Source organism: Chrysemys picta, chromosome 9, assembly GCF_011386835.1.
Source record: "Chrysemys picta bellii isolate R12L10 chromosome 9, ASM1138683v2, whole genome shotgun sequence".
Taxonomy (NCBI): domain Eukaryota; kingdom Metazoa; phylum Chordata; order Testudines; family Emydidae; genus Chrysemys; species Chrysemys picta.
This window is the reverse complement of record NC_088799.1, coordinates 67,650,135-67,676,187: the sequence shown is the minus strand read 5'-3', so window position 1 is coordinate 67,676,187 and position 26,053 is coordinate 67,650,135.

The window sequence follows — 26,053 nt, the reverse complement described above, 5'->3', positions numbered from 1 at the left end:
TCAAAGTAGAATCAGGTAAAGTCAATTGGAATATCATACTTGAAACTCAAACAGAGTCTTAGGACATTCACTAACAGCATCAGCTGAGAACCTGGTTGTGGGTGATAATGGTTATTCTTCAAGGAGAACACATTACACCTGTGTTTTATTCTCTGCACAGGCTGTTACTTGACTTCCAGGGGAAATTCTTGGTGCTGATAACTACATGGAAAATCCTAAATGAAACAGACCCAGGATAAAAAAGTTGTCTCCACTTCTAGCCCACTCTGCCACCATCTATGCTCATCCAGGACACTGAAACTCCATTGTTTGTGTGAAGTTTGTGGGAGTTGAAGGCAGGACATTCCCATATCTCTGTAACTTTTCCCCATCATAAGTATGCTTAAAGTAAACTTGGATCTTTCAAAGCATGGCCATCTCTCCGCCTGGCTTTTCCAACTGATTAAAGCTATGAAATCCTTTATCCTTCACTAACTGACTAGATATGTCATGTGTCTAAATGCTGCAAGCAGCAGGGAAGCATTGTGTTTTGTTCCTCTTACTTTTAATGTTAAGTACTCAATCATGTGAAGTATTGTGCCTAGATACCATGAATGATGGGAGCTCTAGAAATGAATATTTAAATAATACTGTAATTATCTGAATAATGTATCACAGATCCTGTATTGATTTAGTTCAGGTTTTAGAGGGGCCTGTGCTTTTGGAGAAGGATAGTAGTTCTGTTTCCCCACTGGCTGTCAAATGGCCAGGATGTTCATTGTACTGATGTATGTGAAAACCAAGGTAGCCAGGGCTTTGTTAAAGTTATTGATATAGCTATAGATATGCTAACCAGCATATATTAGCCAACACGGTATTTAGCACATATGACAGCTTACACATTTAGCACATTGGTAAATTAACTAATCCTCACTACATTATCCCTATTTGATCTATAAAGTAATTGTGTCTGATTTGGAAGGACTCCAAATGACTTACATTGGAGTTGAATTAGACTCTCAGAGAGGCTGACTATCCTCAAGGGCTCATGAATCAGTGGAGAAGAACCAGGATGAGGACTCAGGAGTTCTTGGCTCCCAATCCTATGCTATTAGCCACAGAGGCACATTCAATAAACATTCAGCACATTTCACACTGCTTACTTGGGAGGACGCCACTAATAGAAAAGGGAAAACGTATAATTTTGAACGAAGTGGGCATTCACCCACGAAAGCTTATGCTTCAATACTTCTGTTAGTCTTAAAGGTGCCACAGGACCCTCTGTTGCTTTTTACAGATTCAGACTAACACGGCTACCCCTCTGATACGTATAATTTGGCTGTATCATAGAATTATAGAACTGGAAGGGACCTTGAGAGGTCATCTAGTCCAGTCCCTTGCACTCAAGGCAGGACTAAGTATTATCTAGACCAGTGTTTCCCAACTTGTTCCGCTGCTTGAGCAGGGAAAGCCCCTGGCGGGTTGGGCCAGTTTGTTTACCTGCTGCGTCTGCAGGTTCGGCTGATCGCGGCTCCCAGTGGCCGCAGTTCGCTGCTCCAGGCCAATGGGAGCTTCTGGAAGCGGCGCGGGCTGAGGGACGTACTGGCCGCCACTTCCAGCAGCCCCCATTGGCCTGGAGCAGCGAACCACAGCCACTGGGAGCCGCGATCGGCTAAACCTGCAGACACGGCAGGTAAACAAACCAGCCCAGCCCGCCTGAGGCTTTCCCTGCACAAGCGGCGGAACAAGTTTGGGAACCACTGGGCTAGATCATCCCTGACAGGTGTTTGTCCAAACTGCTCTTAAAAATCCCCAATGATGGAGATTCCACAACCTCCCTAGGCAATTTATTCCAGTGCTTAACCACTCTGATAGTTAGGAAGTTTTTCCTAATGTCCAACCTAAATTGCCTTTGCTGCAATTTAAGCCCATTGCTTCTTGTCCTATCCCCAGAGGTTAAGAAGAACAATTTTTCCCCCTCCTCCTTGTAACAACCTTTTATGTACTTGAAAACTGTTATCATGTCCCCTCTCAGTCTTCTCTTCTCCAGACTAAACAAACCCATTTTTTTTTCAATCTTCCCTCATAGGTCATGTTTTCTAGACCTTTCATCATTTTTGTTGCTCTTCTTTGGACTTTCTCCAATTTCCTGAAATGTGGTGCCCAGAACTCCAGTTGAGGCCTAATCAGTGCGGAGTAGAGCGGAAGAATTACTTCTTGTGTCTTGCTTACAACACTCCTGCTAATACATTCCAGAATGATGTTTACTTTTTTTGCAACAGTGTTACACTGTTGACTCTTATTTAGCTTGTGATCCACTATAACCTTGAGATCCCTTTCTGCAGTATTCCTTCCTAGGCAGTCATTTCCCATTTTGTATGTGTGCAATTGATTGTTCCTTCCTAAGCGGAGTACTTTGCATTTGTCCTTATTGAATTTCATCCTATTTACTTCAGACCATTTCTCCAGTTTGTTCAGATCATTTTGAATTTTAATCCTATCCTCCAAAGCACTTGCAACCCCTAACAGCTTGGTATCATCCGCAAACTTTATAAGTATACTCTCTATGCCATTATCTAAGTCAATATCTAAGAAGATATTGAACAGAACTGGACCCAGAACCGATCCCTGAGGGACCCCACTCATTATGCCCTTCCAGCATGACTGTGAACCACTGATGATTACTCTCTGGGGACAATTTTCCAACCAGTTATGCACCCACCTTATAGTAGCTCCATCTGGGTTGTATTTCCCTAGTTTGTTTATGAGAAGGTCATATGAGACAGTATCAAAAGCCTTACTAAAATCAAGATATACCACAACTGCTGCTTCCCCCCTATTCACAAGGCTTGTTATCCTGTCAAAGAAAGCTATCAGGTTGGTTTGACACGATTTGTTCTTGACAAATCCATGCAGAATGTGATTTATCACCTTATTATTTTCTAGGTGTTTGCAAATTGATTGCCTAATTATTTGCTCCATTATCTTTCTGGGTACAGAAGTTAAGCTGACTGGTCTGTAATTCCCCGGGTTGTCCTTATTTCCCTTTTTATAGATGGGCACTATATTTGCCCCTTTCCAGTCTTCTGGAATGTCTTCCATGATTTTTCAAAGATAATTTCTAGTGGCTCAGATATCTCCTCAGTCAGCTCCTTGAGTATTCTAGGATGCATTTTATCAGGCCCTGGTGATTTGAAGACATCTAACTTGTCTAAGTAATTTTTGACTTGTTCTTTCCCTATTTTAGACTCTGATGCTACCTTATTTTCACTGGCATTCACTATGTTAGATGTCCAGTCTCCACCAACCTTCTTGGTGAAAACCAAAACAAAGAAGTCATTAAGAACTTCTGCCATTTCCACATTTTCTGTTATTGTCTTCCCTGCCTCATTGAGTAACGGGACTACTCTGCCCTTGGTCTTCCTCTAGCTTCTAATGTATTTGTAGAATTTTTTTTGTTTCCTTTTATGTCCCTAGCTAGTTTGATCTCATTTTGTGCCTTGTCTTTTCTAATTTTGTCCCTACATACTTGTGTTATTTTTTTATATTCATCCTTTGTAATTTGATCAAGTTTCCACTTTTTGTAGGACTCTTTTTTGATTTTTAGATCATTGAAGATCTCCTGGTTAAGCCAGGGTGGTCTCTTGCCATACTTCTTATCTTTCCTACACAGTGGGATAGTTTGCTCTTGTGCCCTTAATAATGGCTCTTTGAAAAACTGCCAGCTGGTATGCACTGCCATCAAGTTAATCATACTGCTTGCAAAAGGGGCATGAGACGCTTGACATGTATGGAAAAATATCTATGAAGGAAGGTTATATTATTAGCTCTGAGAGGGGAGTGGGGTTCCATGGGTTAGAGCGGGTGTGTGTGTGGAGGGCTGGAAAACAGGACGTATGGTTCTGGGAGGGCAGTGCTCCTGCAAAACCTGAATATGTTCCCCCAGTGCCTTTTGCTTTTGTCTCCATGCCAAATGGATTACAGGAGAGAGAATTCTTTTCCTCTCTTTTTATTTTATGTCTGGCATTTAGCCAAGATAAGTGCTTTAATCTTTATGTATACTTAAAATGTGGCTTTTCGCCTAGGAATTCCTAACTTATTGGCATTTTGCCTAAGTGCTTTACCATGCACTATCTATAAAACCAGTTACTTTAAAAAGGCATTTCGCCATAGTATTGCTTATTACAGAATTCCACCCCGGGCCCCGCAACCTGGCCTGGCCATCTGCACGAGTGTAAGTGAAATTAACAAAAACTAGTTTCCCACCACTTAATGACCATTATCCCCCACCAAGCAGTTAGTTAGAGAACCTGTACTGCTTGGTTTGACTGACCTTTTAGCTAGCTGGCTCCTGGCTGACTCACCAGTTTATTGATAAATTGTATAATGAATTGCTTGAGAACACATTGGGCTGTTATGAAATATATTCAAGAAGCCAAATAACCAATGTCAGTCAGGTTTATTGCTCTAAGCCAATAATAATATAGTACAGGAAAAAAGTTCTATGCAATAGCAGTCTCCAGGAAGCCATCTTGTGCAGTGATGTTACATTCACTTTATGCAGGTGTGCTCCAAAGTTACACATTTCAGCTGGTATTATTTATATGATGATTTTACAAATTACACATCTCAACACTTCACTAAAATCCAACCCATCAGTTTGTCCCAGTTCCCTAACACATTGTTCCTTTTCTTCTTTATCTTAGTTTTGGATACTAGTATTCCAGGTATTGGTCCATGAAAGTACTTTCCTAGGTTACACAAAGACATAGAACGAAATGTATCTTCATTTTGACAGGTTTCCTATCTGTGTATACAAAATGCTTTCTTCAGCAAATGCAAGGAATTATTGGATACTTAGCATAAATTAACAGGATTATGGTACAGTATAGGCCAGTTTAGGCTCTATCACTGTTACAAAATTTGTTCTTAATTTTGGGGGTGCTTAATGCATACTAATATTTATATAAATATATATGATGTGAATAATACATATATATGCACTACCTAGCATGTATTAGTCAACATAGTATATAGTGCATATGACAGTTTACACATTTAGTGCAATCCTCACTATGTTGTCCCTATTTGATCTATAAAGTAATTGTGTCTGATTTGAAAAGATTCCAAATGACTTATATTGGAGTTGAATTAGAGCCTGAGAGAGGCTGAGTGACAATCTCCAAGGGCACATGAGTCAATGGAGAAGAACCAGGATTAGGACTCAGGAGTTCTTGGCTCCCAGTCCCATGCTATTAGTCACTAGGTCAGGCTCACTGAACACTCATCACATTTCACGCTGCTTACTTGGGAGGATGCCACTAACAGAAGAGGGAAAATGTGTAATTTGGCTGTATGGTGTGTACTGCCATCAAGCCAATCATACTGCTTTTGAACGGGGCATGAGAGTGTCACAAGAATTTACAGTAACTATTAAGTCACTTACTAAAATAACCAATGCAGGTCATTGTGCCCAAATTGATTTTCTCTGTTCTTTCCATTCCCTCCCCTCAGTAGGCAAACAAACATATTCTCTATGAATATACATCACAATAGACTGACAATCACTGAGCAATCCAAACAATTTATCCACAAAATCTATCATTTAGCTTATTACAGTGTAGTCAAGCACCACCACATGCTTTGCTTCAGGGAATGAAATATATAGAAATTTCTGAATAAATGGTGTCACCACAAGACAAGGCCAGAATAAAGAGTCAGTGGAGTTCTGAGTAAGACACAAAGTCCATTTTTTCACCCCTCTTCAGGGTGCTGGATCAATTTTTATAATGGGGGTGCTGAACTGTTGAACCAAACTGTAAATAATGAAAACCACTTCAAGTCAGGGGTTGCAGCAGCACCCCCAGAATCCCTGGTTCCAGTGCCTATGCCCCTCTTCCTCTTTTCTTGTCTTCTCCCTGCCTTTCCTGCTTTGCTCTCTACCTTTTATCATTTTTCTGTTCCCTTCACACTTCTCTTCACATTTCTCCAGACTCATGCTTGTAGTTTTTATCCATTCCTCTGAAATATACCAGGGTGTCTTGTTTCCTCCATTTTCTCATTACCTTTTTTCCCCACGGCTTTAGGAGGGTGATTCTAAGCACCTGATGCAGTTTGGTGACCAACCCCCATTGAATTTTGGTGGGAATTGGTCACCTAATTCCCTAAGGGACTTTTGAAAATAGGTGTTCACAATATGTGTGGAAGTTACTGGTAAACTATTTTTACCAAAAAGGAACTTTGAAAATGACAGCTCTTCCACAGTCTGAAATGAGAATCTGAAAACAAAAATTACTCTTCCTTTGTGTCTACCTGCTGGTTCAGCCCTCAAGAATTATTATTCTGCAACTGTTTAGTATCAATTTCCAGATACATTTTAAAATTTGAATGAATAGAAGGTCCTACTCAAGGAGACAGAAACTGGAGCAGCTATTTAAGTCACCTCTCATCAAGTGTGAACTTCCTGAACACAGAGTTGAATAATAGAGCTGATCAGAGGATAACAATGCTGTTTCATGGCAACTTTTGAGGTTTCAAAATTTGTTTTTGATCAGTATTGGAACAAAACCTGTCAAACATTTTCACAAAAATAGAAGAAAGTGTGTACAGTAACTCCTCACTTAAAGTCGTCCCAGTTAACGTCATTTTGATGTTAAGTTGCTGATCAATTAGGGAACATGCTGTTTAAAGTTCTGAAATGCTCCCTTCTAAGGTCGTTAGGCAGCTGCCTATTTTGTCCACTGCTTGCAGGAAGAGCAGCCCATTGTAGCTAGCTTGTCGGTGGTTGGAACCAGTGTGGACCAGCAGCCCCCCTATCAGCTTCCCACTCCCCTAAGTTCCCTGTGCAGCAGCTGCCTGCAGTTCACCTGTGTCCCTCCCCACACTGCCATGTGCTGCTCCTGCCCTCTGCCTTGGAGCTACTCCCAGAGACTCCTGCTTGCTGTATGGGGGGAGGGGGAAAGAAGGGGGCTAATGTCAGGGTGTCTCCCCCTCCCCCTGCTCCTTGGGGGACCTAACCCTAACCCTAATTTCCCTGGAACCTAACCCCCTCATTTACATTAATTCTTATGGGGAAATTGGATTCACTTAACATCATCGCTTACCCCATCTTCCATAGAGCGGGGGAGGGGGACACACACGACAGAGGGAGGGAGCTTCTAGGCAGTAGCTGCTGTCTCAGGTCTCAGCAAGCTGATTTAATTAACAAGGCAGTGTACTTAAGCCTGGGGTCAGCTACTTAAAGGGGAAATGAACATTTTTTCTCTCACACCCAGGGTGTGTGTCTCTGTCTGCCCTCCCTCCTTTCCTGCTGCCTTGTAGAGTGTTGTGAGAGTTAACCCTTGAAGGCTCAGTCAATTGCTAGTTCATTTAGCAGTAAGGCATTCCCTGGGAAATATCCCACCCTCTGACTCCTCCACCTCAACCAAGCTTCACAATCATCATCACTGTGTACCAGTATTAAATTGTTTGTTTAAAACTTGTGTGTGTGTGTGTGTATATATATATATATATATATAATATAGTCTTTTGTCTGGTGAAAAAAAATTCCCTGGAACCTAACCCCCTCATTTACATTAATACTTATGGGGAAATTGGATTCACTTAACATCATTTCGCTGAAAGTTGCATTTTTCAGGAACATAACTACAACATTAAGCGAGGAGTTCCTGTATGTGTCTTTGTGTTTATATCCTGGGTGGTGTGTGTGTGTGTGTCAGTGTGCTGGCCAGAGATGGGAGAGATCCAAATTCAAGTACCTGCTCTGACTGATTTAGAGTTTTTTTATCCCAGATCACTCCAAATCAGGAATTTGTATCTGTATCTCCCACATCCCAGGCCAGTTCCATAACCACTGAACAACAGTCTCTCTTTCTTCCCTTCCCTCCCTAGTTTAATGGAAACTGATTCAGCTTCAGCAAAACAGTATATTTCAGCAAAAGTTCCAACCAGCTCTGCTGAACAACTTTCAAATGATGTATACCACTCTCAGCCCAAAGGGCTTGCCTTTCTAACACAACTCCCACTGATGTCAATGGGAGCTTAAAGGCAAGAATATAGAGCAGAATTTAGACATTCACAGAAGTTACTTCACCCATGTCTGAGTCAGAACAGAGCAGTAATGCTACACAACAGCTCAGGAAATGGGGAGGGGAATAATATAGTGTCCAAATTAAACTGCTGGGGGAATTTTAGGTAGGTGGAATGTAATTATTAGATTGGAATTTGTCCAGGACACCATAGAAGGAGTTGTGAACCTGCCAACCAGTCATGAAACAACCTGCTCAAGTTTTCCCTAAAGTAGTGGGAAAAGGACAGTCTTTCCACCTACACAATGTTGGATAGGCCAACAATTAAATTCCTTCCTTGTGGTCCAACAGTATCAAGGCAAACAGGGAAAGAAAAATTCTGCTTTCAGTCTAAAAAATACCAAAGTAGCTTTGCATAATGTTAAAAAAAATACAGAGAAAAGTGGTATAGAGAATGAATAATATCAGGTTTCACAGTAGCAGCCGTTTTAGTCTATCCGCAAAAAGAACAGGAGTACTTGTGGCACCTTAGAGACTAACAAATTTATCTGAGCATAAGCTTTCGTGAGCTATAGCCTACTTCTTTGGATGCATACAGTGGAACATATATTGAGGAGATATATATACACATACAGAGAGCATGAAAAGGTGGAAGTTGTCTTACCAACTCTGAGAGGCCAATTAAGTAAGAGAAAAAAACTTTTGAAGTGATAATCAAGATAGCCCAGTACAGACGGTTTGATAAGAAGTGTGAGAATACTTACAAGGGGAGATAGAGTCAATGTTTGTAATGGCTCAGCCATTCCCAGTCCCTATTCAAGCCTAAGTTGATTGTATACATTGAATCTATCTCCCCTTGTAAGTATTCTCACACTTCTTATCAAACTGTCTGTACTGGGCTCAGGGCCGTAGCAACAAAGAACGTGGCCCCCTCCGAACATATGTCCGGGCGGGGCCCCTTACAATGCAGAAACTGGAATGCGGTATTTATTTTATACAATATACAGGGTTCGATTGAGATAACTGCAAGCTCAGAAAGCCTGTCATCTGTCATGGTTGAGCACAGGATATTCTTGATCAGTTTCATTCTGCTGAAGCTCCTTTCAGCACCAGCGACAGTAACTGGTGTGGTCAGAAGAATTCTGATGCAAATGCAAAGATTCGGATATATCTCCTGAAGGCTGTTCTTGTCTATGTACGTTAAAAAATTGTTTGCCGTGACAAGTCCTCTCTCTTTCTCGATGACATAAATAAAATGATTCAATTCCATTATGAGTTTGTTGGCATCAATGTCTCCCATTTTTCTTTCAAAATTTTTGTTCATTTTCTCTGTGACACTGCTTCAGGCTGTTAGCGTTGTACAGAAATCCAAACAACTTATACCACTCCATGAGTTGGTCAAATCGCGATGAAACAGAAGATATGGCCTGATCAGTGAGAACAAGAAAGAACTGCGATTTGAATTTTTCTTTGGCAGAAAGACGACTCGAATCATCAGCACATTCGTAATCAAACATTCTCTTCTTATGTCGCATCCTGGTTTCTGGAAACACCTGCTCAATACCCATATGCTCTGCTATTTCACGTGCATTTGTGACCACAGAGATATATCCTGTATTTCGATAGTCTTCCAAAAACTTCTTTGTAGCACTGACTTCTGCCTGCAGTACGTCAATTGACACATCTGGTGATTGAATTAATTTGCTGGTTTTATTGACATGAAATAGTATATCGTACCACATGTACACAGTCAGAACAAAAGGCCACGTAGTAACATGGTCTAAAAGCGCACCGGCTTCTGTTGCTGTATTGCCATCTTTCTTTTCGAGTGCATATTCTCGCAAAGATGGCATTGCACAATTTTTCAAGGTGATAACGCAATGGCTTCACAGCATCAATTCTCAACTCCCAACGAGTGTCCGATAACCCTTTAACAGATATTGGCATATGTTCTTGAAGTATATCCCAATGTGAAGGTGAAGAAGAAAAGATAACGTGTATTCTGTTAATCAGACCAAAAAAGTCAACGGCATATTTCGATGACTTTGCCGCGTCTGAGATCACAAGATTCCAAGTGTGAGCTCCACATGGTAAATACAAGGCACGGTCATTTATTTCTAGCATGCGGGCTTGAACTCCTTTATTCTTTCCTCTCATATTTGCGCCGTTATCATAAGCTTGGCCTCTCATGTCAGCAATGTCTATTCCTAAGTTGTTTGCCTTTTCAAGAAATGCTTCCAATAAGCCCACGCCAGTTGTATCATGAACATTAAGAAAACCAACAAACGCTTCACGAATATTGACACCACCTTCACCGTTGCATTCAACAAATCGTAACACCACAGACATCTGTTCTTCATGTGACACGTCGGGAGTACAGTCCAAAATAACTGAATAATATTTTGCTTTTTTAAGCTGCGCTATGTTGGCCTCTTGAATGTTACTGGCAACAAGTTGAATCAGCTCATTTTGGATCTGTGGACTGAGGTACTGAACAGATGTCTCTGCCTTCTTAATCCTCTGTAAAAGTTCGCTGAGGACAGTATCATACTTTGCAAGCAATTCAAACAGTCCCAAAAAGTTGCCATTCGAAGGATCGCCGAGCTTTTCATTACTTCCTCGAAATGCCAAGTTTCTTTCGGACAAGAAAATAATGACATCAACCATGCGTTTGACAACATTTCTCCAGAAATCTCTTTCTTTCAGAAAAGCCTGCAATTCGAGGTGGTCAATAGATGTACGGTTTACTATGCCTGACCGAAGGTCAAACCATTTCACCCTACAGTCTTGACGACTTTTGCCTGTTTCATGCTGCTGAAGTCTTTTTGATAGTGCTTTCCAAGCAGATGTTCCACGACGTAGCGGTATGTCACCAGTGCCAAATAATTTACAACAAAAACAAAAAATGGCATCTTTCTGAACTGAGTACATTAACCATGAACGTCTTATTTTCTCGCCATTTGCCATGGTTCGATAGAAATGAGTACTTGTGAACCTGCGTCTTTCCTCGTTAAATGGAAATTCGTAACTTTCATTCTGCTGCAGTGGGCCACGTGCAACAATGTCACACACTTGCCTGTCCGATATTATAGACGGCCAATCTCCTGGATCATCAGTCAGTGGTTCAGATTCAGATACTTCTTTCCCGGCAGCAGCTGGAATATCTGTCACAGTTTGTTTGGTAGAACAACTGGCTTCACCTTCAACCTCACTTGAAGCACTTCTGGATACTTCTGGATACGATTCTTCGCTGCTAGCGCTGTCCGTTTCATGTGCCTGTACCTGTACATTGGATTGCAGCGCAAAATACGTTGACAACTTTGGAATTTTCTCAAGTTCCTTCTGCATCTTTTGCTGCCTTTCGTTTACTAGCTCCACTCTTATACGTTCTCTTAGACATCACAAAGCATGCTTCTGCGTTGGAAACGAATCGTTTCAAACGATAAAAAATTAAACAACTAAATTAATAACATTTATCCGCCGACCGCCATTATGAACGCAAATACACATTCTTTGAATGGGTCCAACTAAAATTCGAAACTGACCGACAGACAACTGATGTAGCCAATAGCATTATGATGTATCATAATGACTTCACGGTTTTGTCAGTAAAACCGACATGGATTGTGCAATAGCGTCAATAAATGTCACTTACCTAGTTATACCTTACATTTTTTTTGCCATTTTTAGGGGCCCCCTTCCTTGCGGGGCCCCCTCCGGTCGGAGGGTACGGAGGGCGCTCGCTACGCCTCTGACTGGGCTATCTTGATTATCACTTCAAAAGTTTTTTTCTCTTACTTAATTGGCCTCTCAGAAGCCAAGCAGCCTGTGGTTCTGCTGCCATTGTCAGAAGTAAGGGTGAATTTGTGGTGCTTCTGATCAGCTTCAGAATTGAGACCATAGTAATTAGAAGTGATTTTCCTGATTTCTTCCCCTTCTTCAGTTTTACTCGGCATGACATTCTCCAAAGATTAAGGTGACAGTTTACAGGTCAGCTAGAGGGGACTACATCAGAAATAGAAGTACCTGCTTAGTGCAGAATTGTCTGCATAGGACTGCAGCAAGGTCCTGAAAAATTAATGTTGGAGAGAGAGAAATTTTAATTTTTATCAAAGTTTTACCATTGGCCCTCCTTTCCTCAAAGAAGTGCTGATTTTAAAGCCCAATCTGTTGGAATTAATCCTATTTAAATTTGTTTCAGTAAGTTCTTTTACTTCTCATTAATTTTAAAATATTTGTCTTCAGTTGAACGTAGTCCAGTGACTGCTAAGTATATAAGTCAGTGCCTGATTTTTTTTTGCCCAGTAGAACAGCTGTTCAATAAAAGATGCAACTCAGAACCACTGCTTACACTAGATAAGTAAATGACAGTTTCCTTAATCAGATTATAGGGAGGGGGAAAAAGAAAGAGATTTTATTTGGAAACAAACTGTTTACGTTTTGATTCCTTCAGAAATTAAAATTAACTGTTCTACATAAATGTTCCTGCTAAGCGGCTACACAGGAAAACATCCCATGCTAATGGAATATAAAATAAACGTATACAATTAAAAAGAGAACACTTTTTGATTTGCAAAATTTAGTATAATTATGTAATTTCCCTTTGTGTGCAAGCAGTCTTGGCATTGAACTCCCACAAAGTGATGAGTCACATGAAGCTGATTATTGCGTTGTAAATAGCAAGAAGCAAGCAAAAATTATCATTTGAATACAGTAACCTGTGAGTATAATGCATTCATCTAATTTTATTGCAGAACCAGTAGCAAAAGTGCACCCTGATGGTCGACGAAGTTTTATCAATGTTGTTTTCTGGAACTGTTGAGGGCCTGACAGAATGTATGTGACAAGTAACGTTAGCACACTCCTTTGCTGAGCTGTGAAAACACTTTCAAACACCACCTGTAGATGAATTCACTCTTTTAAAGGGCTCATTTCTTTGATACCTTGATAGCAATTTGGTAGTTCTGAGCATTTGTTTGATTTTTTTATGCACTGTCAAAGGTGAGCATAGTACAGAAATTAACAAATCCTTACATCAAACTTTTCAAAACAAAGACCTCAACTAATGTAGAAACAAAGTTATATACAATTACTCATGCACAGAGTCTAGGCTTTAATGAATATATAGGGTCAAATTCCCTTCTGGTGAAAATCCATTGAAGTCAATAGTGTTATGCCATGAGGTAATCTGGCCCAAATCCTTTAGTATGCGAAAATGAACAGATTTACAGAATGCTAATCACAGTGCAGTTGTGTTTGGTTTTCAAACTCATTTAGTGAGCTTCTTATCAAAGGGAATTGTATCTTCTTTAGTGAATGCAACACTCACCAAACCCTAGGATCCAAACCATGGAGTAAATATTGTCTTAGTCTTTTGCATAATTGGTATCAATGAGAAACCTTCTGGGGTTTCAAAACATTTTTAAAGTTGGGTTTTTACATGTATCTTCCCCATAAACTATTAATAAAATCAAATTGTAAACACACATATTCTTGTTTGAAAGGTATTGTCCTGATTCTGGAAGTACACCTCTACCTTGATATAATGCTGTCCTCGGGAGCCAAAAAATCTTACCGCGTTATAGATGAAACTGCGTTATATCGAACTTGCTTTGATCCCCCGGAGTGCACAGCCCTGCCCCCCCCCGGAGCACTGCTTTACCACGTTATATCAGAATTCGTGTAATATCGGGTCGCATTATATCGGGGTAGAGGTGTACTGTGGACTTCTTCTATCCTGCTTCCATCTCCAAAACGTGGCAGCTCAGAAATTCACTTTTCACCAGAGCCTTGTGTTTGCTAGCTGGTTCTGAATTTGGCAAGAGCAAGTGGTCTCATCTCTCATCATTAGCATGTACATGACATGTTCAGAGGGCCATACCAAGTGTCTTTTTATAGTACATATGCTGTGTAACTTGAGACACATTAAAAGATAATTAAGTATATTAAACAATAATTGATTTCTTAATTTTTGGTTTCAAATAGGGACATAAAAATGATTCATGCCCACTTCATTTCCCAAGCAATATCTTTTCATAGCACCAATGCACATTATATAGAAGCAATGCTCTCTCTACAACACTTCTTGTGCAGTGTCAAAGGAACAGGCAGACTAATCAATACGTCAGCAATATAAAATAGGCTGAAAATCTGTACGGGTGTTTGGTTTGAAAAAAATCCAAAATCCCTGAGTACATCCAAAATAGTAATAATAAATTGACCAATGCAAATAATGTGCGGGAAAGTACACAGCTTCCAGCCCTTAGTTACAATGGGAGAAAAACACAAGTTTTCCTGCCAGCAGTGCCCATTCCCAGTTCTGAATCTAAATAGCCATTTTCATGTGTAACATCCCACACTCAGTCTTAGTAATTACTCTTGAAGTTTTGCATGCCTGATTGTGTGCCAAGGTATTTGAAAGTCAGGTTCTAAATTTTTGTTAACTTTCAGTTTAACAATAATTTCTTCTGTATTAAACTGATTTTTAAAGTATGTTCTTCCATAGAGCAATCACAGAGGTCTGAGTCAGTTCCATGTTGTGGTGGACATAATATCAATAACCTAGAAACAGTGATGGATGACTACTAATAGGCAGGTGGCAAAATACATGCTGCTCACTACTAGTGGGAAAAGGATCTTTTATTATATTTATTTGTTTTGGCAACTCACTGACCCATTTGTAAATGTTATTGTTGGAGTTTGTTTTTGGTACTCTTGCTATTAATACTGAATTGTACTAATGTCACTTGGACTGACTGGTTGTGATTTATTTTTCAATCATATATACACCCAGAATGTGCTGCTTCTGGTTTCTGTGGTCTAGAAATTATGACAAGGCTCTGGGAACCTGCAAGAAGCTTCTGCGCTCCTGTTTTCTTGGAGTTCACTCAGCCAATAAACCTGCAAAACCGAGCAAGTAACAGGACTTCACTGAAAGAATGATTCAGCTTCAGATTCTCCATTTTTGGTAGGACTTGTGTTACAAAGGAGTTGGCCCACTCAATGAAAGTTTATTTACTCTAATTCCACTTTTCTTTGGTTCCATTTAGAATCCCAGTTGCCTCTGAAACAGCTCCAGTCCCTCCTCATTCCTAGAAGATTACTGGCACTGTCAATATTGGAAGATTCAGTTGACTGAAAAAAAAGGGGATAACAAACCAAACAGCCTAGTACTTAGAGCTCACCTAAGATGCATTCAAAATGTAATCTATCCTCTTTCCATTCCAGTAGCAACTGCTTCAGCTGACTGGAACATGAACATTATCAGTGTCCCATTGTTGTATGACGTCAGTTGTACATGGCTACTTTCTGCATCTTATGCAAAATATCTATTAGAAAACTGTAATAGGCTTGTAAACAAGAGAAAAATATCCAAAGGCAAATGTGTATACAAAGATAAATGTTCATCTCTGTAGGTGCATTGCTTAAAGGGGTAAAAGCAACATGCAGAAACCGTGTGCCAGCATTTTCTATTAGAAAGAAGGTACAAGTTGCAAATTTCTACACTACAGATTTTTTTTAAGAAAGAGTTATTTTCTGCTCCATAGGGAAAAAAATGGGGGCAAGATAGAGATCTAGGGAGAAATATAGTTTACATTTAAGGAAATAAAGATGTGAAAAATAAAAGAGGAAAAAAAGCGGATTGCTATTTTGAGAGTTACCCTGGTTATGTGCAGGTATAGTCATCACAGTTGTCTGAATAACTAATTTTTTGGTTCAGAGGCCAAAAGAAAAAAACTTTAAAAATTGTTTCTGGGTTATCTGAAACTAAATTTTTCCAAAAAAAAAAAGGATGCTGAAAATTAGTATTTCTGGTTAAACAGAACATTTTGTTCAATCTAGTATAAAACTTTATTTTATGTATTAAAAGGTTAATAAAGTAAAATTTGAAAAAAGTTTTGAATAAAAAAACCCAAACATTTTATGTGTAAAAAAAAAAAACAAAAAAAAAAGTTTAGATTCGTACGGATTTCCCCCATTTTTTTTAAATGAAAAAAATTCAGACCAAACTTGCAAATTATTCTAGCTGATTTAAATCTACATCTTTTATTAAAAAACAGTTTTTACATGAAAAATTTCAGCCTTCTCTAGTAGACACATGCTTTCTTCATACCACTTTAAACCACTGTGCTCAGTAGAACAGTTTAGACCAGCCATATGTGGCACTAGAGATTATTGATGGGCTAATGCAACCCTGATCGAAATTCACAGAATAATTTTCATAGCCATCTAGATTACTTAAAAAATTATGTTTGAAATATTTTAAACAAATCTTTTGTAGCGTTTGGGACTCTAGCCTGAAACTCTCCAAATCTAAGGAAATTCATTTGGTAAAATATAGCACATGATCCAGACTTCTATATTATCATTCTGTGATTTCTAGTCATTTAAGTATCTGATTATTTGTAACCTTGGACTCTCCTTCTCTGGGATTATTGTGTCAGGAAGCTTGGCAGTCAAAATATCCTTGCATGGGAATGAAGGATAAGAAATAGGAGACAATATTCATGATTACACTTATGATTAGTTTCTTCCATCAAGGATCTCTGTGTAAGTATTAATGAATTAAGCCTCAAACATATTCCTGGTAAATATCTTCATATTACAGGAAAGACTGAGCTAAACACTTAGAGCTAGATCCTCAGCTGCACCAGGCATATCTTGGTGCAGGTGAGGAGTGGGGCAAGTCCAAAGTCAACTTTCTTTCCCCTTCTTCCAATCCTGGGGCTGTTTGGAGGCCAAATTGGGTCTTGACATAAGTTAAAACAGCCCTTTTAACTTGCATCAGCTTGTAATAATCACTAGGAGCCATTGCGCTGGTAAAGAATCTCTGCAGCACAATCCTCTCCAGAGTCACATGCAATAGTGAGACCGGAATCATGAACAGTTTGTTCAACTGCATCAGTCCCTCCATATATGAAAGAAGATTGCTGTCTGGTTTGAAGATACTCCTCAGTAATTCCCTGTTCCGACAGGTGTGGCCCCATGAAAATCATTCACATTTGGCCACATTTTGTAATATCTTTGATTTTAAATCCAGAGATTCAGCGTGTTTTTCCACTGTGGCCTAGATTGCAAGGCAATGCATAATTCACAGCCCTGTCATTGACAACCAGTCCAGCTCATTTCTGATTTTTTTTTTAAATATGCTCAGAATCTGAGGGAAAAGCCAGGAAGTTGCTCTGATGATAGCTGAAGAGAGTGCATTGAAAGAAAATAATTAAGAAAAAAGAAATTAAGATAAGTTTTCCAACAAGAATTTCACTCTGACATTTTCCTAAATTGACATAGTGTTTAATTATCAATTTATCTTCCACTTCGGTGATAAGGAGTATACGTTTAAATAAACAAGGTAGCAGTGATGGCTCGTCAGCCCAGGCAAGCAAGGCGCAGCCTAACCAAGAATTCCCAAAAGCTATACAATAAATTGTGCATATTCTTTTTAAACTGATAAATATATACAGATTTAAGGATAAATTGTGATTTGATTTAAATATCACAACTCACTCTCTCAGGAAGTGAACAGCAACACCAGAAGGTTCAAAGACTGTAGTGCAACGTGAGGCTCAAATCTTGATATAGTCAGGGCCGGCTCCAGGCACCAGCTGCGCAAGCTGGTGCTTGGGGCGGCAGATTGTTGGAGGCAGCATTCTGCCCAATCCTAGGGCGGCCCAGTCGCATTTTTGTTGTTGTTGTTGTTGTTGTTCCGCTCCAGCCGCCCTGTAGGGGGCGACGGCGCGGAGAACCAGAGCGCCCTGCAGGACAGTCCTCTTCCTTCCCTCCCCGCCGACCGGAGCGGAGCCCTCGCGGCAGGAGATGGTGCAGTGGGAGGGGCCGCGTGGCAGCGCCCCTGCTATAGCCCTGTCTGCCCCCTTCTCTCTCTCTCCCCTGCCCCCCCAGCCGGTCCCCCTGCACCCGCGCTCCGGCCGCGCCGCAGGTTTTTTTTTTTTTTTTTTGCTTTGCCGTTCTGGCTGCCCCGTTTTTTTTTTGCTTGGGGCGGCCAAAAAGCCAGAGCCGGCGCTGGATATAGTTAATAGTGCCTCACAAAGCTGCCTTGTTACCATGGCAATTTACCATGCCCAGGAGTCACTTTACAAAGGCCTTTCTGTGGTAACCACAGCTTGGTGGGCCCACAGCAGGACTGTAGCAGTTAAGCCCTGGCTCCAGGGGGTTTGCAGAGGATCAGGCCTGTGCCTTGCTGGTCCCCTCCTGTCATAACTATAAAGGGAAGGGTAACAGCTGTCCTGTGTACAGCACTATAAAATCCCTCCTGGCCAGAGACTCCAAAATCCTTTTCCCTGTAAAGGGTTAAGAAGCTCAGGTAACCTGGCTGGCATCTGACCTAAAGGACCAATAAGGGGACAAGATACTTTCAAATCTTGGGGGGGGGGGAAGGCTTTTGTTTTGTGTTCTTTGTTCTGGGAGGCGTTCGCTCTCGGGACTGAGAGGGACCAGACATCAATCCAGGTTCTCCCCATCTTTCTAAACAAGTCTCTCCTATTTCAAACTTGTAAGTAAAAAGCCAGGCAAGGCGTCTTAGTTTTACTTTGTTTTCTCAACTTGTAAATGTACCTTTTACTAGAGTGTTTATCTTTGTTTGCTGTACTTAGAACCTAAGACTAGAGGGGAGTCCTCTGAGCTCTTTAAGTTTGATTACCCTGTAAGGTTAATTTCCATACTGATTTTACAGAGATGATTTTTACCTTTTTCTTTAATTAAAAGAAGGCTTTTTAAGAACCTGATTGATTTTTCCTTGTTTTAGATCCAAGGGGGTTGGATCTGTATTCACCAGGAGTTGTTGGGAGGAAGGAGGGGAATGGTTAATTTCTCCTTGTTTTAGATCCAAGGGGTTTGGATCTGTATTCACCAGGAGTTGGTGGGAGGAAGGAGGGGGGATGGTTAATTTCTCCTTGTTTTAAGATCCAAGGGGTTTGGATCTGTATTCACCAGGGAATTGGTGAAAGATTTCTCAAGGCTTCCCAGGGAGGGAATCCATTGGGAATGGTGGCAGCGGGACCAGAGCTAAGCTGGTAGTTAAGCTTAGAAGTTTTCATGCAGGCCCCTACATTTGTACCCTAAAGTTCAAAGTGGGGATACAGCCTTGACACCTCCCTAATGGGGGTGGGCCCTGTGTGTGTGCATGAGGAGCCAATAGTGGTGACTCCGGCTCCCAGGTCTGCCTGCTGCTTCTTCACTATAAATAAGGTAAGATTTGAATAGCTATTACATCATACGTTGGGTGGGCGTGTAAATAACTATTTTGTGATTTGTGCCTTACTTGTTAAAAAATCATCAGCCACCACTGCAAGGTTAGGAGTATTATTTATAGCACCTAGGAACTGTAGTTGTGGATCAGGTCCCATCATGCTAGGCACTATACAGGCATGTAAGAGTCTCTGCCCCAGAGTCTTTACAATCTACGGGAGAGACAGGATGCATCAGCAGGACAACAGAGAACATGTGGGTTGAGAGAGGTGACGTAACAAAATGAATAGAATGAAGCAGAAGTTGCAGTTCTTCATTTGCCTAAAGCAATGACAATGTATTAGGTATTGCATTTAATAGAGGCATTAAATATTATCACCATAAATCCAAAGGAAATTATGTGTCCACTTAAGAAAACAAACTATTTTAAATTAATATTTATTTTAATATTTATTTTTATTGTCTGAAATTATATACTTAAAGTCATGACCTTTCCTCTACAGATGGTGTCAATTGAAAAAGATTTGAAATTTCTTCTAAATATTTAAGTTGCTTACATAGTTGGTGAGAGAGAGGGGTTTTTTTTTGTTTCACATAGAGCTGAAATGCAATGTTCTATGTCTGAATCTTTTGAAAATTATTCAGAATTCTGGTGGAAAATCCAGGGCGAAAAAATTCATAATGGGGGGGGGCAGAGAATTGGCAGTTTTTGAATGTCTTTGATGACATATAAGAAAGTAAAAGTCTAAGAACTTGTAAATGGAAATATGCAATTATCAGAATTCATTCCAGCTAGAGCAATATTGCCTTGTATCCAACTTCTTCCCTGCACTGATAAGCTTATTGCCTGTAGGTTGATGTTCGTGATGCTGCCTTTGCCAGAAGGCTACACCCAGTGCAGCCCAGAAATAGGTAGTTCTAACTTAGGAGTATGTGTGTGACCAGGATAGGTTCTATTGAGGGGTCTTAAAGTCCCCTTTTTTTAACAGATCCCTGTAAGTGGCAGAAGCTCAAGCACTGCCTGGGCTTCCCCAAGGGTGAAATCCCTCTGGGGTACAGAGAGGAGTACAAGTTGAATTTTCCTGCACCAGCTCACTTCATTTATGAAACCTTAGGAGACACTTTTTTGCATCTCTCATAACACAATTTATATATACATTTATATGATAGTCTGATGGCATTAATCATTTGCTGCTATCACATAGAATGAATCATAGAATGTCAGGGTTGGAAGGGACCTCAGGAGGTCATATAGTCCAACCCTCTGCTCAAATCATAGCCAATCCCCAGACAGATTTTTACCCCAGTTCCCTAAATGGCCCCCTCAAGGATTGAACTCACAACCCTGGGTTTAGCAGGCCAATGCTCAAACCACTGAGCTATCCCTCCCCAACATAATGTAATGGAGCAGAGATAACCAGTACCTGCTGATCGGCAGGGTGGGGAGGGGGCAGAGTGAGAGCAGCAGCTTCAGTAGATGTTACTGAGCATGTTCAGTCCGTGTGAGCATGCTCAGTACAAGCCAAGCAGCACCTCTGGGGGGCATATGACCCTGTGTGCCCCCTCCCACGTAGGCTTGTCAGGTGTCCGGTTTTCGACCTCAACGCCCAGTCGAAAAGGGAAAAGGGACACCATTGCTGACTGGGCCATTAAAAGTCCTGTCAGCGGCACAGTGGGGCAGAGGCAGGCTTGCTGCCTGCCATGGCTCCATGCGGCTCCTGGAAGCAGCGACATGTCCCCTCTCTGGCTCCTACACTGTCCCCACCCCAAGTGCTGGCTCTGCAGCTCCCATTGGCTGGGAACCACGGCCAATGGGAGCTGTGGGGGCAGTGCCTGTGGACGGGGCAGTGCACAGAGCCGCCTGGCTGTGCCTTTGTGGAGGGGCCAGAGCGGGGACGTGCCGCTGCTTCCAGGATCTGCTTGAGGTAAGCGTCGCCTGGAGCCTGCACCCCGGACCTCCTCTGCCCCAGACCTGATCCCCCTCCTGCACTCCAAACCCCTCATCCCCAGAGCCCGCACCCCCCATACCCAAACCCCTGCCTCAGCCCTGATCACCCTCCTGCACTCCAAACCCTTCATCCCCAGCCCCACCCTGGAGCCCCCAACCTCCTGATCCCCCTCCTTTACCCCAAACTCCTGATCTCCAGAGTCTGCACCCCTAGCCAGAGCCCGCAACCCAACCCGCAGCCCAGAGCCCCCCTCCCGCACCCTGAACCACTCAGCCCCAGCCCGGAGCCCCATCCTGCACCCCGGTGAAAATGAGCAAGTGAGTGAAGGTGGTGAGAGTGAGCAACAGAGGGAGAAGGGATGGCGTGAGCAGGGGGTGGGTCCTCGGAGAAGGGGTGAGGCAAGGGTCTTTGGTTTTGTGCAAGTAGAAAGTTGGCAACCCTACTCCCACGCGTCACCTCTGCAATGTGCTTTGGCTAATATGTTAATGGAAGTTGTAATTGCTAAAGATTCTTGTGTATTCTTGCATGATTTTGCTATTGTTGGACTAAATCCTGCTTTCTTTATTCATTGACTTCAGGTTTGTTATATTGTGTTTGTTTTGTCTATAAACAAGACTGGAAGCTTAAATGGAATGAAATATTTGTGTCTCATTTAGTGGACAATTGCAGGTCAGACAGTGCTACCATTAGTAACCTGGGATGAGCACACATTAATTGATTTGTCTTTAATGAGGGCTGAGCAAGGTAAATCCTGTCAGGTGCTGAACTGCAACTGTTTCTTTATGACAATTTTACCTTCACTCTTTATGTTGTTATTACCATTATAGAGAGTGAAAAACTGTGATGAGGTGTTTGTGGTGCACTGCCAGGGAAAGGGTTTGGGGGGTGGTGTGTGCTAAGGTAGCCCCACCCCACTGGCCCTGCTAATCATGCACTATAGTTATAGCGAGGAGGGCTTTATAAGGAGGAAGCTGGAGTATGCAAAGGGGGAAGGTAGTGATGAGACTGGCTCCAGAAATAGCAGGAGTAGCCCCCCCCCACCCAAACCTTTGCAAGGTGTCCGTGAACCCCAGGGCAAGTGTGATAGGGATCCTGTGGATCCTCCCCTTAGGCTGGGGGGGGATCCTTTCCTGGGGGGGAAAAAGTGTGATAGGGAGGGACTAAGTGGGGAAATGGGATCCTGGGAGGAAGCACAAGCAGGAGAGCACAAGAGGGGAGGACTCCTGTCTCATACTGAGAAAGAGGGATGATCAATGAATTATCTTAAGTGCCTATACACAAATGCAAGAAGCCTGGGAAACAAGCAGGGAGAACTGGAAGTCCTGGCATAGTCAGGGAACTATGATTTGACTGGAATAACAGAGACTTGGTGGGATAACTCACATGACTGGAGTACTGTCATGGATGGATATAAACTGTTCAGGAAGGACAGGCAGGGCAGAAAAGGTGGGGGAATTGCGTTGTATGTAAGAGAGGAGTATGACTGCTCAGAGCTCCGGTATGAAACTGCAGAAAAACCTGAGAGTCTCTGGATAAAGTTGAGAAGTGTGAGCAACAAGGGTGATGTCGTGGTTGGAGTCTGCTATAGACCACCAGACCAGGGGGATGAGGTGGACGAGGCTTTCTTCTGGCAACTAGCAGAAGTTGCTAGATCGCAAGCCCTGGTTCTCATGGGAGACTTTAATCACCCTGATATCTGCTGGGAGAGCAATACAGCGGTGCACAGACAATCCAGGAAGTTTTTGGAAAGTGTAGGGGACAATTTCCTGGTGCAAGTGCTGGAGGAACCAACTTGGGGCAGAGCTTTTCTTGACCTGCTGCTCACAAACAGGGAAGAATTAGTAGGGGAAGCAAAAGTGGATGGGAACCTGGGAGGCAGTGACCATGAGATGGTCGAGTTCAGGATCCTGACACAAGGAAGAAAGGAGAGCAGCAGAATACGGACCCTGGACTTCAGAAAAGCAGACTTTGACTCCCTCAGGGAACAGATGGACAGGATCCCCTGGGAGAATAACATGAAGGGCAAAGGGGTCCAGGAGAGCTGGCTCTATTTTAAAGAATCCTTTGCAGGAACAAGCCATCCCTATGTGTAGAAAGAATAGTAAATATGGCAGGCGACCAGCTTGGCTAAACAGTGAAATCCTTGCTGATCTTAAACGCAAAAAAGAAGCTTACAAGAAGTGGAAGATTGGACAAATGACCAGGGAGGAGTATAAAAATATTGCTCAGGCATGCAGTAGTGAAATCAGGAAGGCCAAATCACACTTGGAGTTGCAGCTAGCAAGAGATGTTAAGAGTAACAAGAAGGGTTTCTTCAGGAATGTTAGCAACAAGAAGAAAGTCAAGGAAAGTGTGGGCCCCTTACTGAATGAGGGAGGCAACCTAGTGACCGAGGATGTGGAAAAAGCTAATGTACTCAATGCTTTTTTTGCCTCTGTCTTCATGAACTAGGTCAGCTCCCAGACTGCTGCACTGGGCAGCACAATATGGGGAGAAGGTGACCAGCCCTCTGTGGAGAAAGAAGTGGTTCGGGACTATTTAGAAAAACTGGACGTGCACAAGTCCATGGGGCCGGATGCACTGCATCCGAGGGTGCTAAAGGAGTTGGCGGATGAGATTGCAGAGCCATTACCCATTATTTTTGAAAACTCATGGCGATTGGGGGAGGTCCCGGATGACTGGAAAAAGGCTAATGTAGTGCCCATCTTTAAAAAAGGGAAGAAGGAGGATCCGGGGAACTACAGGCCAGTCAGCCTCACCTCAGTCCCTGGAAAAATCATGGAGCAGGTCCTCAAGGAATCAATTATGAAACACTTAGAGGAGAGGAAAGTGATCAGGAACAGTCAGCATGGATTCACCAAGGGGAAGTCGTGCCTGACTAACCTAATTGCCTTCTATGATGAGATAACTGGCTCTGTGGATGAGGGGAAAGCAGTGGATGTGTTATTCCTTGACTTTAGCAAAGCTTTTGATACGGTCTCCCACAGTATTCTTGCCGCCAAGTTAAAGAAGTATGGGCTGGATGAATGGAGTATAAGGTGGATAGAAAGCTCGCTAGATCGTCGGGCTCAACGGGTAGTGATCAATGGCTCCATGTCTCGTTGGCAGCCAGTTTCAAGCGGAGTGCCCCAAGGGTCGGTCCTGGGGCCGGTTTTGTTTAATATCTTTATTAATGATCTGGAGGATGGTGTGGACTGCACTCTCAGCAAGTTTGCAGATGACACTAAACTAGGAGGCGTGGTAGAGACACTAGAGGGTAGGGATCGGATACAGAGGGACCTAGACAAATTAGAGGATGGGCCAAAAAAAACCTGATGAGGTTCAAAAAGGACAAGTGCAGAGTCCTGCACTTAGGACGGAAGAATCCCATGCACTGCTACAGACTAGGGACCGAATGGCTAGGTAGCAGTTCTGCAGAAAAGGACCTAGGGGTCACAGTGGACGAGAAGCTGGGTATGAGTCAACAGTGCCAAGAAGGCTAATGGCATTTTGGGCTGTATAAGTAGGGGCATTGCCAGCAGATCGAGGAACGTGATCGTTCCCCTTTATTCAACATTGGTGAGGCCTCATCCGGAATACTGTGTCCAGTTTTGGGCCCCACACTACAAGAAGGATGTGGAAAAATTGGAGAGAATCCAGTGGAGGGCAACAAAAATGATTAGGGGTCTGGAGCACATGACTTATGAGGAGAGGCTGAGGGAACTGGGATTGTTTAGTCTCCAAGAGAAGAATGAGTGGGGATTTGATAGCAGCCTTCAACTACCTGAAAGGGGTGTTCCAAAGAGGATGGAGCTCGGCTGTTCTCAGTGGTGGCAGATGACAGAACAAGGAGCAATGGTCTCAAGTTGCAGTGAGGGAGGTCCAGGTTGGATATTAGGAAACACTATTTCACTAGGAGGGTGGTGAAGCACTGGAATGCGTTACCTAGGGAGGTGGTGCAATCTCCTTCCTTGGAGATTTTTAAGGCCCGGCTTGACAAAGCAGGGGGTTGGACTAGATGACCTCTTGAGCTCCCTTCCAACCCTGATATTCTATGATTCTATGACTAACTTGGCTACCCAGCCATAAGGACTCCAAATGAAGCTGGTACCCAGGCACCCCTGAAGTAACGTGGAGCCTTGGATTTTTTTAGCTTTTTCTTGACCCTGGGAGGGGCTAGGTTTGTGCTGACCTGAACTTTTGCTCCATCCCCCTCCCCCAAAGCAAAATAAGTGGCACATGAGAGTGGGGCTTACCAGGACTAAGAGGCTGTGGCCTGTAGTGGAAGCTGGGTGTGGTGAGGGGTCCCAACCCAGCTCCGGAGGCGCCTCAGAGAGACTCTTTACACTGTCTATATGGCGTATTCCCAGAGGTGAAAGTAAGCCGGTATGCCCCGGTACAGCCTACCGGCAAAAGCCGGTTTGCCGTACCGGGGTGGCCCGGCTTCCCCAGGGGGCAATTTAAAGGGCCTGGGACTCCCAGCTGGGAGCCCCAGGCCCTTTAAATTGCCACCAGAGCCCCACTGCTGGAGCCCTGGGGTAGGGCTGTGGGGCTGTGGGGGCTATTTAAAGAGTCCGGGGCTCCCACTGCTTCTACCGCCCCGGCCCTTTAAATAGCCGTCGGAGCCCCACCGCCACTACTCCAGGGCTCCGGCGGCTATTTACAGGGCTGGGGCGGTAGAAGCAGGGGAACCCCGGGCCCTTTAAATAGCCCCAGAGCCCGGAGTAGCAGGGAAGCTCCAGGGGCTATTTAAAGGGCCTGAGGCTCCAGCTGCCTCTGCTGCCCTGGAGCTTTAAATAGCTGCTAGAGCCCCGCCGCTTTCTCCAGGGCTCCGGCAGCTATTTACAGGGCCAGGGCGGTAGAAGCAGGGGAGCCCCGGGCCCTTTAAAGAGCCCCCTGAGCCCTGGGCTGCTG